Genomic DNA, 18,684 nt, shown 5'->3' with positions numbered 1-18,684 from the left:
GCAAAGAGGTGCTTGCTTCTGAGGTGCCAACAAGGAACATTTTTGTTTGTTTTTTAAGTAGCAGCATCCTGTCTGTATTAGAAGATATGTGTGAGAGAGACTCCGGTAATCTAGATTTGATTTGCATGTTAACTTTTCTGCTTTCAATCAATAACTGCTTAATAAAGTCTCTGGCTAAGCATCCTGAAATCGATTTTCTAAGATAATTTGCATTTAATAATTTGAAGTGCTTTGCACAACAGCCAGTATTTAAGGGGAAGAAACAGAAGGTGTGTGATTGCCATACAGAGAAGGCTCAAGCTGTGTTGTGGATAATGGTGGTCTCTGTTGGAGATGACAGAGTTCACAGGTCTGGGTCATTAGACTACTGGGAGACGGTTTCACATGGTGAGAACAGTTAAGCTCTGGGGACTACCTGGTCTTGAGATCCCCCTCTGTTCTCAGACACATCAATTTTCCTCCATTTACCTTAGAATCTTGTATCTATAAATTAGACATAATACCCACTGCACAAGGTGTTGATTCTTTTCTGAATATTCCAAAATATATCCGTATCCCCCATCCCAGATAATTTACCTTCTTTATTGTGGACCACCCTTATTTCTTACTGAGGAATCCTTTGTTTCTGGCCCTCACTTACTTCTTGCAGTTGTACCCTTCCTCAATCCATTTTCAATGCTATAACGGAATATAATTTTGTGAAAATTAAAAATGTATATATATATATATAATATGTACTTTCCTGGTTCAAAAGCTTATAATAGTTCTTCTGTACCTTAGGATTATGGGACTGCTGTGAGTCCAGTCCCTACCAGCCTAATCTCTCACAGCTCCTCACGTAAGCTCTACCTTCCATCCCCACCAACATTCTGTGTCTTTCTCAGGTTTGCCAATCAAACCTCTAAGACAAGCATTCACATTAGCTGTTTTCTGTTTCTGGAAATCTCATCTACTGCTTGTCATCTGAGTATTTGCTTCTCATTATTTTGGGTTCAGAATAAAATTACTTCTTTCAAAAATTTTATCTTGTCCATGGAGATTTTAAGTGTTCTTTCATGGACTCCTATATTCTTTTACAGAGAGTTTCTCAATATAATTTCTACATTAGACCTCCCCAGGCAGCACTGTAATTATCTTTCTTACACTCCGTGAAGTCTGGGACCAGCTCTGTGTTGTGCTTAATAAAAGACAGATTTGGCCAGAATTTTTATCTGTAAATAGGGGCTACATTTCAATAAGATTGTTGTATGATATAAATAAGTTACTAAATGAAACATATCTGCAACAGACACTCAATAAATTTGTTTCCCATATATACTTGCAATGTGGGTTATCAGCTTATGTTTGAGCAATTCATTCACTCATTCAACAAATGTATGAAGTGCCAGCATATATTAGGTACTGCTTCAGGCCCTGGAGACCCAGCAACAAGAAAACAGAACTTTCTTCCAAGAGAATCATATAATAGTAGAATGTGTATACACCAGGAGTTTGAGTCTTTGTGGCTGATTTTTGTCAAGTTGTATGAACTACCTTTTGGCATTGAGGAAGCTAAATTTCACAGTTAAATATGGTCCTGAAATTAAAATAGCTACTTGGGAACATAGCCACATTATCAGATATGTTGAATCTTCCTGAAAACCCTTTGGACCATGTCTTACCAAATCAATGAGTACAATCAAAATTGGGCTGAGAAACATGTACGAGTTCTGTCAGGAGAACTGGCCTGTCTGTAAAGGGCCCATGCATTCTGATGGACTCTCTTGTGTTGGGTATATGTTATGCACTGAATATTTGTGTCCCCCCGAAATTCATATATTGAAATCCTAACCCCCGATGTGATGGTATTAGGAGGTGGGGACTTTGGGAGTTAATTCATTAATGAAGGTGGAACACTAATGAATTAGATTAGGTCTTTATAAGAAGAGACAGGAGAAGATGCTCTTTGTCTCTGCTCGCTGCCATGTGAGGCCACAAAGAGAAGATGGGCATTTGCAAACCAGGAAGCCACCCTGCAACAGACGCCAGATCTGCTGACACCTTTATCTTGGACTTCCAGCCTCCACAACTGTGAGAAATTACATTTCTGTTGTTTAAACTACCCAGTCTGTGACTATTTGTTAAAGCAGCTCAAACTAAGACACTATACATTGAGAAATAGAAGAAGGAAAAGGAAAACAGAGATGCAATTCTGTTCTTTGGAGGACCATGATCGCTTGTCCGGACCCAGAAAATATTTTCCATTTGCTACACAGATGCCGTCTCATCCTTCCAGGTGGGTAGTGATCACTGATTTTCTTCCTGTGATTCACATTCAGAGAATGGAATTATCACTTAATCCACAAGGTTTAATAACTCCTGGGTACTAGTTACTGTGACAGGGGCTGGAGGTAACTGGTGAATAAGACCACGCAGGTTTTTTTCCTTCATAAAGCTTTCAGTTCAACACAAGATGCTAACATTTTAAAAGATAAGTTATATAATAACTAAAACTATAATAAATGCAATGGCAGAAAACTGCAAGGTGCTAAGAAAAAACAGAACACACACATAATCACAATCTCACGTATTCTGTGTAAAGAAAGACTGATGTGTTTATTTGAGGAACCTCATTTAAGAGGTGAAAGTAAATGTTGAAAAACATTACACTGGCAACAGAAGTGTTAGAGACTGGGAGACTATGCAGTAGAGACATTACAGTCAATGGTTCATAAACTGGAAAAAGCCGGAAGCATTTGAGAAACAAAAAAATAAGGCCAGGGTGTCATAAGGGTAGAGACAAATTAGGACATTGGTTCAGATGAGGCCGGCAGGAAAGGCAGGAGTCAGCTCATGCTGAGCTAGGTCACGTTCATTTTTTTAGGCACTATGCTAAGTGCTTTACAGACACTACCCAATTTAATTATCATAGCACCTTGTATGTATTAATATCATTCTCTGACAGTTGAAGGAACCAAAATTGGCACAACTAATGTGACTTGTCTGAGGTCTTTCCGCTAGGAAATGAGAGACTGGAATTCAAATCAAAGCCTACCTGACTGTGAAATCTATAATAATAATAATTAATATTAAACTGTATTATACTGCCTCCATGCATATCAGACATTAATGGTTTTCACTTGTTCTCAATTTAGCTCCAAGAAGCCAAGGAAAGAACATTCTTTATCCATTCCTCTATTTCACAGACCTCTGCTTTCTCTTCCTTTACCTTATGTGGCTTATTAGAAGGGGCTGCTCTGGAAATGTACAGGAGGGGCATGTCTTCTCTGCCATGAACTTGAATGTCTAGTGCTCCTGAGCCCAAGTGTTCAGGGACAGGATGGGCATTTCACAAGGACAGCAGTCCCACTCACCCCCAGAGACATTGCCATCATTTGGGATTGCAAATTTATATGTTATGTCTCCCTGAAATGGAATGACTTTGTGTTTTAACACCTCACTGAGGACATTCCATCTGCGTTCCTTTTATATGTTCAAACACAATTTTCTTCTTCAGAGTTCAAGACTTCAGCAGAAAAAAAATCACCTCATTAAAGGAAAATTGTGCCTTATCCCCGCTACTCGAAGATGCAACCATCTCCCTGGTCACAGCCACTTTTTTCCTTTTTTTCTGTAAGTACAGGATCCAAAATTTGCACAAATTAAAAAAGCTGCATCTAGAATAATAATTTCTGTAGGCTCAGCAAGACTATTCTTCACTGCATTTGTGTTTGAAATTGCAGTCAAACAGTGAATGAACGTCCCCCTTCCCTCTGACACAGCCACTGCAGATTGTGAATTATGGCTGAATACCAAAGTGTTATTTAATGCAGCTGGGAAGGAAAGGTGTGAATGATTGCCCATTACCACTTTATACCCAGAGATCAGTCTCCAAGTTCAAGGCTTTTCTCTTAGCCATGCCAGAAAAAATTACACAGGCCGCTACTAGCTTTTATAACTCCCTTAGGCAATGCTGGAGCCATAAACATGATGAGAATGAAGTCTTGCCATGTGTATCTAACAGCACCAAGGAGAGTGGCTAGCTCAGTGCTGACTCAGCCCTTGGCTCATGTTAAAGGTTTAACACATTACCTAGTTGTCTCTTTGGGGATCTCATTCCAGGCAGAGTCAGACTGTGTGTGCATGGTTACTAGTCTCCAGATACATCCTGTTATACAACCGAGCTCTCCTGCTGTCATTCTGAGAGGGAAAGAAAGCTTTGCACTAAGCTCAAATGCCAATGATCTGGGGCTCATTTCCATGGTCTCTGAGCAAGTAGGTGTCTCCATAGGCTAAGACTTACATATCTTCCACGCTCAAATTCACCTTCTATGAGGTTCCCATCTCCAATTTGTTATGGTCTTCAATTTAATCACCTACCATCATCTATGATGCCGGCCAGTACCACGTGGCCTCACCATCCACAGCTGATTGGTCCACAAATGGACACTTGCCCCAAAGAAAGTCAGTCTTCAGGTCCATGGAGGTGAGCTGTAAAGAAAGCTCTGCCCAACCAGTCCAGTGGACACTTGGTGGATCAATCCTCTTCCTGGAGGAATTATATCTTGAAATATATAAAGATAGTTTGGAGATTGGTAGAAGGGCCACAAGTAGATGTGCCAAGATATGTAATGAATAGCTTACTTGGGATAATGACAGAGCACCACAGTGGGCATTGGCAAACTCTTTCTATGCAGGTAAAGATGAGCCAGTGAGGTCAAAAGATATATATAGAATACAGACTAACCTTTCAGTTGCTAAGCTAGGTTTTTCTCTTTAACTTTTTACTATACATCCTTTCCTGTTTATTATTTTTATAATTCTGATTATGCATCTTTTCTTGTGATTTTCTTACGATTTTATAGGCTTATAGCTGTGTAACCATCTTCATTTTGATGTGGCCTGGAAGCACAGCTAAGGTCTTAATTATTTCTACAAGATGCCTGCAGTAATTTAGCTGTAAAGTATTTGTTACCATTCGATAAATATTAATTGCTTGGGTTACTCGAGTAACTTAATTTTTTGCAACCAAAACAATCTAATTAACCCCAGAAAAAATAAGTGAGAGGATGTAGCCAAACATAACATACCTAGCATAGTGCTTTCACCAAATGGTCTTTAGTGTGGAATTTCCATGTGATGTTTTTTCACTTATGACCCACTTTATTTTTCTTGTAACAGCACTCCATTGTATGTGTGTGTGGTGGGGCAGGGGATAAGGGGAATAATCTCTCTCCAGTATAAGAAGGTAAGTGACTCTACTGGCAAATAGGATTTCTCTACTCTTACATATTTCTAGTGAATCGAGGGACTGAACAAAGCCTGGCACTGGGAAAGACAAACACACAGCTATAAGAAAATCATTATGTGAAACAATACATTATAGCAGAATGAACCCTGACTTAGGAATGCAACGTGGATGATAGGGGGATTAGTAATTCTAGATCCAGCTTGGATTCCTTCTTGTCTCTGTGACTCATCTCACATGGGCAGGTCTCTGGTATAAAGGAAAAAGCTCTCTAATTAGGAGGCCTAGAAGCTCTTCTGTGAGAACACCCTGTAAAAAAAAAAGAAAGTGTGAAACAAAATTATTTTCATACTATGGGGAGGGAGGGGAGCCCTGGAGGCTTAGAAGAGATATGTAGTAGCCTGAAAAAAGTCAAGGCCCTGGAGAATTTTGCAATGTATGACCATGAACTGACACCTCTAGGCAGTAGAGCAATAGAGTAATGTGGGAGGGAGGGTGTCATAGACAGAAAAATATCACCCAAAGATATCAGAACCTAATGGCTAGAAACTGGAAATGCTAATTTATATGTAAAAAGGGTATTTTTTTGAGGTTCTTCAAAAAGTTAAATGTAGAACTACCATGATGATTCAACAACCTCACTTCTAGGTATATAGCCAAAGAGATGGAATTAGTATGTCTGAGGGATATCTGCACTCTCATGTTTATTGCAGCGCTACTTACAAAAGCCATATATATATTACAAAAAACATATATATATTACAAAAAACATATATAATCAACCTAAGTGTCTAACAGATCAATGGATAAAGAAAATGTTGTATATATACACAATGGAATACTATTAAGCCATAAAAAAATTCTGTATCTGTGGCAACATGGATGAACTGGAGGATATTATTTTAAGTGAAATGTGCCAGGAACATAGACAAATATCACATGATCTTGCTTATATGTGAAATCAGAAGAAGCTGCTCTCATTGAAGTTGAGAGTAGAATAGTGGTTGTCAGAGACTGGGGAGGATGGGGGGAAAGAAGGAATAAGGCAAGATTGGCCAAGGAGAACAAGGTTCCAGTGAGATAGGAGGAATAAATTCTGGTGTTTCACTGCAGAGTAGTAGTATGACTGTAGTTTGTGATTATGCTGTATTGTGTATTTCAAAATAGCTAGAAGAGAAGATTTTGAATGTTTTCCCAATAAAGAAATGATTAATGTATGAGGTAATAGATATCTCAAACACTCTGGTTTTTACACAATGTATTCATGTATTAAAACATCACACTATACTTTATACATATATACAGTTATTAAATGTCAATTAAAACCAAATTTTTTAAAAGGTACATGAAAAGATCTTTGATTAATTGGTATGCATATATGGGTTGATAGGAGAAATGAAACCTAGTGTTAGATAGATCAGTTGGATGACAGTAGTTTATGGTAATGTATTATACATTTCAAAATAGCTAGAAGAGAATAATTTAAATGTTTCTAGCATAAAGACAAACATTTAAGGTAATGGATATCTCAAGTACACTGATTTGATCTTTACAGATGATATGAATGTTTTAAATTATCACATGTACCCCAAAACTATATGCATCTGTTATGCATTAACTATTTTTAAAATTTTCACTTTGATTTTTTATATTTTCTAACTTTTAACCTGAGGGGTACACGTGCAGATTTGTTACATAGGTAAACTTGTGTCATATGAGTTTGTTGTACAGCTAATTTCATCACCCAGGTATTATGCCTAGTACCCATTACTTATTCTTCCCGATCCTCTTCCTCCTTCCATCCTCCACCCTCTGATAGGCCTCAGTGTGTTTTGTTGCCCTCTATGTGTCCATGTATTCTCATCACTTAGCTTCCACTTTTAAGTGAAAACATGCAGTCTTTGTTTTTTTTTTTTTTATTCCTGTGTTAGTTTGCTAAGGATAATGGCCTCCAGCTCCATCCATATCCCTGCAAAGGACATGATCTCATTCTTTGTTATGGCTGCATAGTATTCCATGAGTATATGTATCATATTTTCTTCATCCAGTCTATCACTGATGAGTATTTAGGTTGATTCCATATCTTTGCTATTGTAAATAGTCTTGCAATGAACATATGCATGCATGTGTCTTAATAATAGAATGATTTTTAAAGAATGGGTCTTTGCAGATGCCATTAGGTTAAACACCTTGAGATACGGTGATTATACTGGATTATCCAGGATGACTTTAAATACAATCTTCAATGTGAGAGGAAAATGCAGTGTGACCACACAGGCAGAGATTGCAGTGAAGCAGCCACTGACAAATCCACTGGCAGCCACTAGAAGCTGAAAGAGGCTAGGAAACAGCTTCTCCCCTAGCACCTCTGAAGAAGTACAGTCCTACTAATACCTTGATATGACACATTGAAACTGATTTTGGATTTCTGATGTCCAGAACTATGAAAAAATAAATTTCTGTTCTTGTGAGCCTCTAATTTTGTTAGAATGTGTTACATAATTATGTAACAAGTAATTATGTAAACATAATACACAGATTACATACATCTGTTATGTATAAACATAACACAACAACTCTAGGAAACTACTAAAACAGAAGAGAACAACCAGAAAGGCAGACAGAATAGGTGGTAGACACTAACGCTAAAGGTTCAACTTTCTGTCCATCCAGGGGACTTTATCTAGCAAAGGGACCTTGTCTTAGACAGAATGGTACAAACTTCCTAATTCTTGGTCTTATTTGAGATTTTCTACTAGTCAAGCAAATATAGCTTTGAGCATAAATATGGGAGAGTTTCTATAAATAAGGTAACAGTTAAAGTACTTTGAGCAATAATGGAACAGTGGGCTACTATTCTTATGTCGCCTTCCTAAATTTGGGAGCCTTTTGTTGTTGTTTTTCTTGTTTTTATTTTAATGACGAGTTCATTGATATACAAAAGATTTGTTGACTAGGAAGCAGCTGAAAAAAAAAAAGTAACTTTATGGAGGCTTTCCTAGTGGTCTCTGGCATTTCCCAGGCTAGATGAATAGGATTTCTGAAGGTGAAGCCTGCTCAAATGTGCCCGGTTCTTTTATGCCCTGGCTTTTTTCCTCCATGCTGCTACTCTTGGCTCTCAAGTCTGCGGTTGGCTACTCCTACTCACTCTTTCTGACTCAGCTGAAAACTTGCCTCTTCATATTGGCCACCCAATCTAAATTAGGACTTTCTTATTCAACTCTGTCACTGAGCTAGGTTCTACTCCTTCAGCATTAGAACAAAGGACTGCGTGCATTTATAGATGAGACTATTTGCTTGCGGTCTGTCCTCCCTCTACTCTGTGCATTTTATGACTCATCCCTCTCCAGGGCATCAGTAGAAGTCATTGGTGATGGGATGTGTCTGGCGCTTTGGAATCCCAGTGATTTGTAAAGGAGAGCCAAGTTTTTCATACACTCAGAAGTAAGCCTTCACATTTTTATTTATTATCTTTCAACATAACTCATTTATAGTCTAGCTTATTGTGGAAATAGAATAAGATATTTTGGAAGGCAGTGGCTATAATTTCATCCACCTATTAGAACCACTATCTTCAGCCCTCAGGCTGCTGGGTTACAGCAGACAGCTCATGGTCTTTATGACAGGAGTTCCCTATGATTTATCCTTTCAAGCCTTACCCCAAGGCAATCACCCAAAAATCTCTGTTTTGTACCCAACTTTTAATTGGAAATGCTCTGTGAAGTCATATTATCTGCAAAAATGTTCCCTGCCCACAATAAAGACTGCTTTCTACATTGCTAAGCAAGAGTCTTTAGCATTTTTGGTGCCTAAAAAAGTGGCTGGCACAGATAAGGAGATCTGTAAATGACTACGAAAAAAGAAAATCAGCTCTCACGTTTATATAGAACTTCCCAGTTTGCAAAGGACTTCTAAAATCCTTTGCTCACGTAAACCTTAGAAGAGGCTGGGCATGAGCTTTATTCCTTCCTTTGGTTTGTGAGACATTTATTCTCTTGCCCTCCTGGCACTTAAACGTGCTGTCTGGTTGCTCTCCTCCTCTTTTCCTGTAGATAACCTTGCACTCTAGCTTGTGGGATACATGTCAGATTCATAGTCTCTTAAAGTTAGAAGTACCCTTAAAATTAGGGCAACTGCTTCATTTTACACAAAAAGAGGGCAGGTGGCTGGAGAAGAGGAGTTAGTTAATGGCAAAAACAAAACTGGAGACAGTCTTTTATCTTATGCTGCCCCTCTAAAATCTTTTTATCCCCATAACAATATCCCATAGATATTTATCAGTAAGTACTGTTGAAGACAACATGCCTTTCATCCAGCTGGGTCCCAGACTTCAAAAACCAAGTGATTCCCAAATTCAGGCCCTTTTAACCTGATCATTCCATCTCTCCAACCTATTGTCTTAGATGTTTTTATCTGCCTTCTTATAAACTCCTCTTCTCTTCCCAGGTAACTTCTAAAATTTTTGAGGTTGTACTCATAATTAATGATTGGTTTTCATTATTATTTCCAGAGAATTAGTCCAAAAGGATATATTAGGGGTGGTGAGGGGAAAGGAGGACACAGCCTAGCTAGTACAATCAATATAAATTGTGACAGCTACTGATATGGCCAATGTCTCAATCATATCATGCACATTCTGCTGCTGCTGGGGATGAAGACACCTAACTAAAATACATGATCTGAGTTGAAAAATACCTTCTAATTTACAAAATGAATGACTTTCCCTTGCTATTGGAATATGACCTATTATGATATATCTGACTGAGCCACAGCTTCCCAAGCTGGAAACTCTGGAGAAAATTTAGCAAAGGTTTTTCTAAACCTAGAGAGTAATAAAAGGATGGTTATTGGGTTTGAGGGAGTCTACCTAAGTGTGGTTAAAGTAAACCATATTACTACTTCCTAAGGCAAAAGACTGGTCTAAAAATAAAAATTAAAATTAAATGTGAACTTTTTGTCTCCCTTTGAACCTATCAGTTTATTTGACCTGTATCTCTCATTTTCTTTACCCACAAAATGCTGAATAATAACTATCTTGAAAAGCTGCTGAGAGGATTAAATGAGATGAATAAAAACATTGTAGCATGATGTACACAGTATAATGAATGATTAAGAAAAGCGGCTCAGCCTCCCTTGCCCTAGTACATTTCCTATGCTTCCTCTTTCTCCCTTCTGTGATTGTATTAAAATGGTCTGGAAAACAGTAATGTATCTGCCTGGGGAGGACTCCCAGCATGACTGCTGGGATGCAGAAAGAATCAGAATCACTAAAGCAACACACATATAGCCGAGGGAGGCAGAAGGCAAAGGCTTCTTTGCAGGCTTTAGGCTTCTGTTTAAAGTTGCAAAGACAGCCATTCCCCAGTGAACCCTCAAGCCAGGAAACTAGGGGATGCTCTGCAAAGTGATTTTCTCTCATGCCTGCTCTAATGTATTGATGCCTTCTCAATACCTAGAACACGTAGTCTCAGCAGGTGAACAGGAATTTTCATGTATTTCAACCACAGGAATAAATGGATATCCAAAACTCACTTAATGTGTAAGGAAGAGCAACACCAAAGAAAAAACACACAACAACCAGAAGTAATGTTCAAGGTAGCCTTAAATAAATGATGGAAAACTTTACCTTTAATTAAATTATTTATCCTTAGAAGGACTCAAGGCATATGAAACAATAACAGATTTCTATGAATAAGAAATAGTCGAAATATTGTAAATTAAAAATAAGGACGTCAAAGTTTAAAAGACTTTAGTGCTCTTCTTTGGTGAAGAGCACTAAAAAATGATAAATTGTTGCTGAGACCATTTGAAGAATGCCTAGAACATAGAAAGCAGAAGGGATCTGGCTAATGGAGCAACAGAGATGTGCAGACAACTTACATCTTGTATCATGTCTGGGACAAGATGACTTGGAGATAAAAGCAGCTTCCCCTGGGTTCCCCTTTGAGAACCATGGAGACACTTAAGTGCAAATTTACTGCGAGAAACAAGCTTTCTACGCAGAATGTAAAGCTCTCTGGTGGATCACACCTAGAGTTGATATTGAAACTAGAGAGACCAACTACCCAGCCTAAGGCAACCCCTGGACACTCAAAACAAAACCAGCAAAGGAAGGAAAATGGGAATTGGTCAGCTGACCCTGGACTAACTTGGTTAAGTGTCTCTAAAGTGAGAGAGTCCTGAACAACTTTGGAGTAGATTTAGGTGACGATTTCAATAACACCAGAAAATTGGCATATTAATGCATTTTAAACACCTCTCTCCTTTCCTTAAAATAATTGGGCATCAACAGGGCCACATGTAGAAACAAATACAAACAAATTACAAAATATAGTAGTTACATATGCCACATAATCTCATTGGAAGGTTATGAAAGAAAATAGCCAAAAAGTTCTGCCAATTTGACAACAAGTTGCCAGTCATTGCTGGTGGTGGTAAAAATTAGTGGTGGCCTTATTTTGAGGATCAACCAAAAAGGCACAGTATGCATGAAATCAAAGACACATACGAAGAATGTGCCTTACAGTAATATTGCAAATAGCTTATTGACTATCATTAGGGAATTGTTAAAGTGACAATAAACAAGTAAACATATGCAGCAGGGGTGGCGTTTCTAATTAGTTAAGTCCAGTTGTTTCTTGGCTATGGAACAATATTCTATATTTGCCCCCTCTTTTCCAACTCCAAGGAGTACAAGTTTGCCATCCTTCCATTTAGAGGGGCTTACAGTTGTCCAGAGTGTTGAAGACTTTTTCACAGGGGAGGATATATGAGCAATTTACGATTCATTTTCTTTCTAATCATCTGAATCTTTCCTGCTGGCTCTTGGGTCTGTGACCTCTCCAGTGTTTTTCTCAGCAGACATAAGGGGAGAAGAAAAGGGGCCTTCAAGATACCACTGAAAGATCGGAAGGAAGAAAATCACACAAAAAATGCATGGATCAATAGTTCAAAGTATAGCTTAGCCATGATATTAAATACAGATATAATATGAGAAAGTGGTAATTGTCCATTTTATTTTTTAAGAAATTATTGCCGATATCTATAAATGCTGCTGAGACTTACGTTTGTATTCTCTAACCAGCCACTTTAATGAATTGCCATTAATAGGAAATTTCTTGGATCTCAGTGTACAAACACTTCAATCTGCAAATAGAGCTTTATCAATTACCTTCTTTCCAATGTCTCTTAAATTGTGGCTATTCTTCTTTACTATATAATGTAAAAATCCTACAGTTTCACAACTCAGTATAATTTTGGATTTTCGCTCATAACCCCTTTTCTTTCCTGAAAACTCTCACAGACCCCTTACCCACTTGTTCTTAGCCGATGACCTTCCTTCCTGTTACTTTGAAAAAATAGAGACCATCTGACTGGTGTTCCCTTGTTTTACCTTCATCACATCTACAAATGCACCTACATTTTTATCCATATTTTCTCATTAAAATGACAGAACCCTGCTCCTCTCTAAGGTCAATAAATCCATTAGTATACTGGATCCCAGTGTATTTTCTTTGAGCAAGTAATTTGCCTCTGCAGAAAACTTATTTATTCATTTTCTCTTTTACTGTTTTATTCTCCTTGCCCTCCTCTCTCTCCATAAATTACCACCACTGACAAAACAACATGGTCTAGTATCATTCCTGTTGAAAACAAAGCAAAACCTCATTTGAGAACATATCTTGCCTTAAATTTTGCCTTTTTTCTGCCCTTTTCTGCCTCTTTAACCCATTTCATTCTGGCTCCCTCTCCCACTATTCTACCAAACTCATGTCACAGTCACCAATGACCTGGATGTTATCAAGACTAAGGAACAATCCTGAGTCTTAGACTTACTTAACACATCAGCATATTCAGCATGCTTCGCCTTTTTGAAACAATTTTCATTTTGGTTTTATTAACCCTGTTGTTGCAACTTTTACTTTCGTTTACTCCATCTTCCCTACTCAATCTCTTGTGTTTAGAACACTGGGGCCAAGTTTGGGATCCTCCTCCTTCCCTTTCTCTGTCATATCTATTTGGCTGTTCAAACTGTTTCCCATGGTTTTAAATACCATTTATTTTTGGCTGGGCGCACTGGCTCATGCCTGTAATCCCAACACTTTGGGAGGCTGAGGTGGGTGGATCACTTGAGGTCAGGAGTTTGAGAACAACCCGGTTAACATGGCAAAACCCCATCTCTACGAAAAATACAAATAAAATTAGCTGGCCATGGTGGCACGCACCTATAATCCTAGCTACTAGGGATGAGCTGAGATGATGCCATTGCACTTCAGCCTGGGAGACAGAGCAAGACTCTGTCTCAAAAAAAAAAAAAATACTAATTTTTTAGTGACCCCCAAATGCCTTACCTCATGTTATGACTTCTCCCCTTAGCTTGCATATTCATGTTCATGTATGCAACTATCTCCCTGCTGTTACTGAAACTTTGATCTGTGGCCCCTGCTTCTCCTAAAAATCACACTCTGTCTTGCATATCACCAAACAATATCATTATTTCTCCAGTTGCTTAAGCCAATAATGTAATAGAGTCTTGATGCTTTCCTTCCACACAATTTGCAAGCTCTATCAGTTCTGTCTTCAAAATATCTCAAATCTATCTACTTTCCCCCAACTCCATCTCCACTCTTCACACCAAGGCACAATCATGTTAAGCATAAGCTACTATAGCACTGATTTCTAAATACTGATTTATCTGCTCCTACAGTTCTCTGCTCAATTCCATTTGTCACACAGCAGGGGACTCTTTTAAAAATGGAAATCGTATTCTGCCATCTTCCCACTGAAACCTTAACACTGCTTTCCACTGCACTTGGAATAAAACCCAATCTCTCATCAATACTTGGTGTCTGTTTGCCCCTCTGGTCTTATTGTGCTTTGCCTTTCCTTTGCTCACACACTCAACTACTCTGTTTCCTTTGTTGTGGTTCTAAGCTCTTTTCAGCTTTAATATCTTAGCTTTCATCAATTCCCCTAATGCTTATCTCCAGGCTCTCCTTGCGGCTGGATGTTCTTTATTCCTCAGGTTTTAGCTAAAATGCCACTTTGTTAAGGCTCATTCCTTGACCACTCTATCTAAGAGCTTTCTTTCCCCTCATGTTTTTAATCATTTTGTGTATTTATTTTCTCTACTCTACAAGCACATCTAGAATGTAAGCTCCCTAAAAGGAGGGACTTCTATGTTTTCTAAAACTCGCTATATTTTGACCACACATATAGTAAATAAAATAGTATAGATATTAACATATTTGTTGAATTAATAAACATATTTTAAAAGATTATTTTCACATGTTTAAAAAATACCCCACTATTTATTATTCTTGTATGTATCTTTTATTTAAAATAATTTTTGAGCTTTAAAAAATACCTTTCTGGAAGAAATTGAGATATGATTAAGTTCTTTAATTCTTGGCACCTACCAACCACATTATGTCTTGATAAACAGATTTCTTGATATCAAACCATCCTTCATTCTCAGCTTCTACATTATTTGTTTAGGTTGTGTTAATGTTTTAATTCTTTGTGGTGTTCTTTTTGGTGATACTCTATTTAAGGTTTTCATATAGAGACAATGAGATTATTTATAGCCAATAATTTGTAGTTTCTTATAGTTATCTTATCTCTAGAGCAGCAGTTCTCCGCTGGGTGAAATTTTGTCTCCCAGGTGACATTTGATAATGTTTAGAAAAATTTGTATGCTGTCCTAAACTAGGGGAGAGAGGTGTTACTAGCATCCAGTAGGTAGAGACCAGAGATGCTGCTAAACATCTCACAATGCGCAGGACAAATGCCCATAATGTAAAATTATCTGGCCCTAAGTGTCATTAGAGCTATGGTTGAGAAACCCTTCTCTAGATGTTATTATATCTCCAAACTTCGCCCTCTACATCTATGTGGGGTGTAAAAGCCTCCAGCCCTGGCAGACACCCAGGTTTGGCCCAAAAAGAGCTGTTCTTGACAGAAACATCAACTGGGAAATATAGCAATAAATTAAAGCCCTCCAGGCAGGGATTAATGTGACTTCAGATCTCCAGGTCTGCATTTGAGCCAACTGAATACAGTTTGTATATCTACATCCAGGATATACAGTTTCTTTTTAGTACGTCCCATGCCTGTTAATATAACCTAGGAGAGATACTGCTGAAGGCTTTAGTTTCTGATTAGTTTCTCATCTTTTCTTCCCCAATCTTTTCTGCTTGAAAATCTTAATTTCAAGGAAAATCTTAATTTCTAGGCAATGCAGCACCTAAAATACTAATATAGTTCTAGCATATTAAATCCATCCTATCCATTTGCTTTGGTTAGCTATTTATTTTATAATTAAGTTTTGTTGTAATATCTTTAAAAATATCGATTAATTTATATCAAAATCGCTCTGAAGAGATACTACCATAATATCAATTTAACCTGTGAAGAACCTGCGACAAAAGAGCTAAGGTGATTTGCCTAAAGTCTTACAACTTAGTAGACCACCAGTGCAATGTGGTTCAAGATTTTATACTTCTCATCACTCTGCTATCTTACCATTCTAAGAAAAAAAAACTGATTAAGCTAATAGAATAAAAACTAAACTTATTAACATGAGCGTTTAGGAGGAGAAATTGTTTGGTTATGATTGCTTTGTTGTTCTATGTATTTTCCTCATATTCAAATACTCATTTGAAAAAAATGTGCCAAGTACTCAATGTTTTAGAAAGATAAAACAATCAGGGGTAAAAAATTAAAAATTTTAAAAATCTACTCATTCACTCAATGTTTAAATGTAAAACATGAATAAATATTGCTGTTTTTTCAAAGCAGCTCAGCTGCAGAGCCACTGTTATAAGTACTCAGAAAGACAATAACAGCTACTATTTACCATTTGAAGATTCTGGTATCTGTCAGCTCTTATGCCTGACAACTACACTGTATGCATTCATTTAAATTGCACATGTAGTCCTAAATATTTGAGAAATCATTTTTATGTCCAGTTTAGAGACAAGGAATCTGAGACTATCAGAGGTAAATTGACTTGCCCACAGTTTGCAGCTAACAAGTGGTCAAGCAGGATTTAGTCCTGGTGTTCCCATCCCTTGCAAAGCCCCTCATGCTTTTCGTAACAGCAGCCTTTATAAAAATTTGGTATTCGAGACATGGTTTGTGGCAACTAAACTTAACACTGCTAAGGTATGAGATTTTTTCCCCCCAGGAACACTGAACACTGAACAAACAGGAAAGATACTTTGAGTAAGGGCGATTCTAATGAGGGATATTCACAAACAACAATGTAAATGAGCTTGAGTTAGGGATGAGTTTTATTAGAGGAAGACCATATTCTAAAAGCATCCTCTCCTGGAGTAATTGCAAGACCTTTATGTATTTCATTATCCATTCCTGGGATTGAATGGAGCCAGTATAAAGTCTTAATTTTATATAATTACTGGCAGTATTCATTTAGCATCCTACTAAAGGGGAACAAAATTCATTACTGAGTGACCCCACATTTTTTTTTAAAGGCAAACAAGTGGTAGTATTGATCTCTAATGGTGCTTGGTATCAGTTTTGCAAGCCTAGTTTTGATTTCAGATGCCTTGATATCTGTTAATGATCATTGTTGTTTTTTTTTTAAAGGTAATGATTCAAAGATTTAAATGCTAAACTTCTGGGACTTCGGGACTTACTATAAAACTAGGTAAGATCAACAACAACAAAAACAATGCTTTCTATTGAAATTTGTACAGTTTTGCAAGTTCATTTCTGCTCTTCGTCTGTTGAAGCATCAATAAAGTCCAAGAAAAATACTGGGAATCAGATTCATGCCCAAAGTGAACCTGTGGCAGTTGAGGATTGATTGGGCTAGAAGGCCAAAGTTTAAAGCGCAAGTTAATCTGAGACAGAGAAATGAAAGAGAAGATGAGAAAGAAAAGTGGCCTCATAATAAGAGGAACTAGGGTCCTGGCTCGGTGGCTCATGCCTGTAATTCCATCACTTCGGGAGGCCGAGGTGGGCAGATCACCCGAGGTCAGGAGTTCCAGACCAGCCTGGCCAACATGGTGAAACCCTGTATCTACTAAAAATACAAAAATTAGCTTGGCATGGGGGTGCCTTAATCCCAGCTACTTGGGAGTCAGAGGCAGGAGAATCATTTGAATCTGGAGGTAGAATTTGCAGTGAGCCAAGATCCAGCCATTGCACTCAAGCCTGGGGGACAAGAGCAAGACTTATCTCAGGAAAAAAAAAAAAAAAAAGGAATTAGGACACAAGCAAGAACAGAAGTAGGATATGCAAATGCTTTCTTTGAAAGCTGGGGGGCAGGTGAATGGCTTTACTGTACTGCTATAAAGGTACAAAATGGAGGCAGGCACTCTTTAGAGAGGTTTAGTTTGAAAATAAGATTTTCAAACTCTACCCCCAATGAAGTACAACTAGCCTTAAATTCCACTCCACCCACCACCACCCACACAGAAAAAGAAAAAATAAAAAGAAAATATCTATCAAAAAGCATTAGTCATGGAAGGGACTTAATCTTGAAAATGAAAGCAACAAAGTTGTTAAATGTAGACAGACACTAAGCTGCTTACGACAATATTTGCTTACATTATACGCATCTAATATAAGATGTTATTTGCTCATTGTTTATTATGTGCTTCGTGCTTTCACAAGAAGCTTAGCTTTGATTTTTTTCTTAATTTTGGTGGCTTAAATTTGAAAATTTAACTTTGCATTAAAGGAGAGTTTTTATTTAATTAAAGAATGTATTCTGGAGCTTGATTACAAATTAAAATCCAACATTTGCTTAACGTGGATGGGTTTACAATTATAGGAAAAACTTTTTGCACTTCATGATTTAGTGGCTGTTTAACTTTGTACTCAATATAGTAATTAATATATGTTGCTGCATTTAATTTTCTGTTTAATTTTTTAAAATGAAAAGGTAAAGGATGTTTGCTGCTTTTAAGGAGATTTACCTGCATAACTTCATTACTCTTCATGATCGTATAATGGCCCCGTCTGAGTTATCCACCAAACTGATGTTTATACCTACAATGTCATCTGTTCTCTTTCAAAACTAATTGTGGCACACCATTGCTGTTGGTTTATATTATACTTATTTGATAGGCCTAAATTTATTAAATATCTTTTATGACACTTGGGCTAAGTTATGCTTATATAGAAATGTAATATACAAAACTATTGTCCTCAAGGAGATTATCTTAAGTGGGAGAGACAGATAAGTAAAGTAAGTCTTCAAAAAACCATGTAATGTGTTACAAGAAAGCCATGGGTTGTATCACAATTAGGTTTTCTCAGTTTGCATTTCTTCATGAGATTTATCAGCCTCTTTTTTTAGATTTATAACATAATTTTTCCACTATTTTTTACTTGCGTTTCCATACCAGTCAATTGTATTACAAAAGCAAAATTGGTTAGCAATTCATGTATCTGTAATTTTATCTAATAACATAATAAAATACAAA

The 18,684-nt window shown here is 37.4% G+C and overlaps 1 long non-coding RNA gene across 1 annotated transcript in view; it reads left to right on the top strand.

Annotated features, from left to right (window-relative positions):
- LOC109028813 (uncharacterized) overlaps positions 1 to 18,684 on the top strand; it is a 65,995-nt gene that overhangs the window by 10,321 nt on the left and 36,990 nt on the right. The window contains exons 2-4 of the long non-coding RNA XR_002007784.2: positions 2,205 to 2,275; positions 3,497 to 3,612; positions 5,161 to 5,227. This is a non-coding gene — a long non-coding RNA (uncharacterized lncRNA). The remainder of the gene's footprint in view (positions 1 to 2,204; positions 2,276 to 3,496; positions 3,613 to 5,160; positions 5,228 to 18,684) is intronic.

This window comes from Gorilla gorilla, chromosome 9 (assembly GCF_029281585.2).
Source record: "Gorilla gorilla gorilla isolate KB3781 chromosome 9, NHGRI_mGorGor1-v2.1_pri, whole genome shotgun sequence".
In the NCBI taxonomy this organism is placed as follows: domain Eukaryota; kingdom Metazoa; phylum Chordata; class Mammalia; order Primates; family Hominidae; genus Gorilla; species Gorilla gorilla.
Note: the sequence above shows the minus strand (reverse complement) of the source record. Positions and strands in the feature narration are given on the sequence as shown.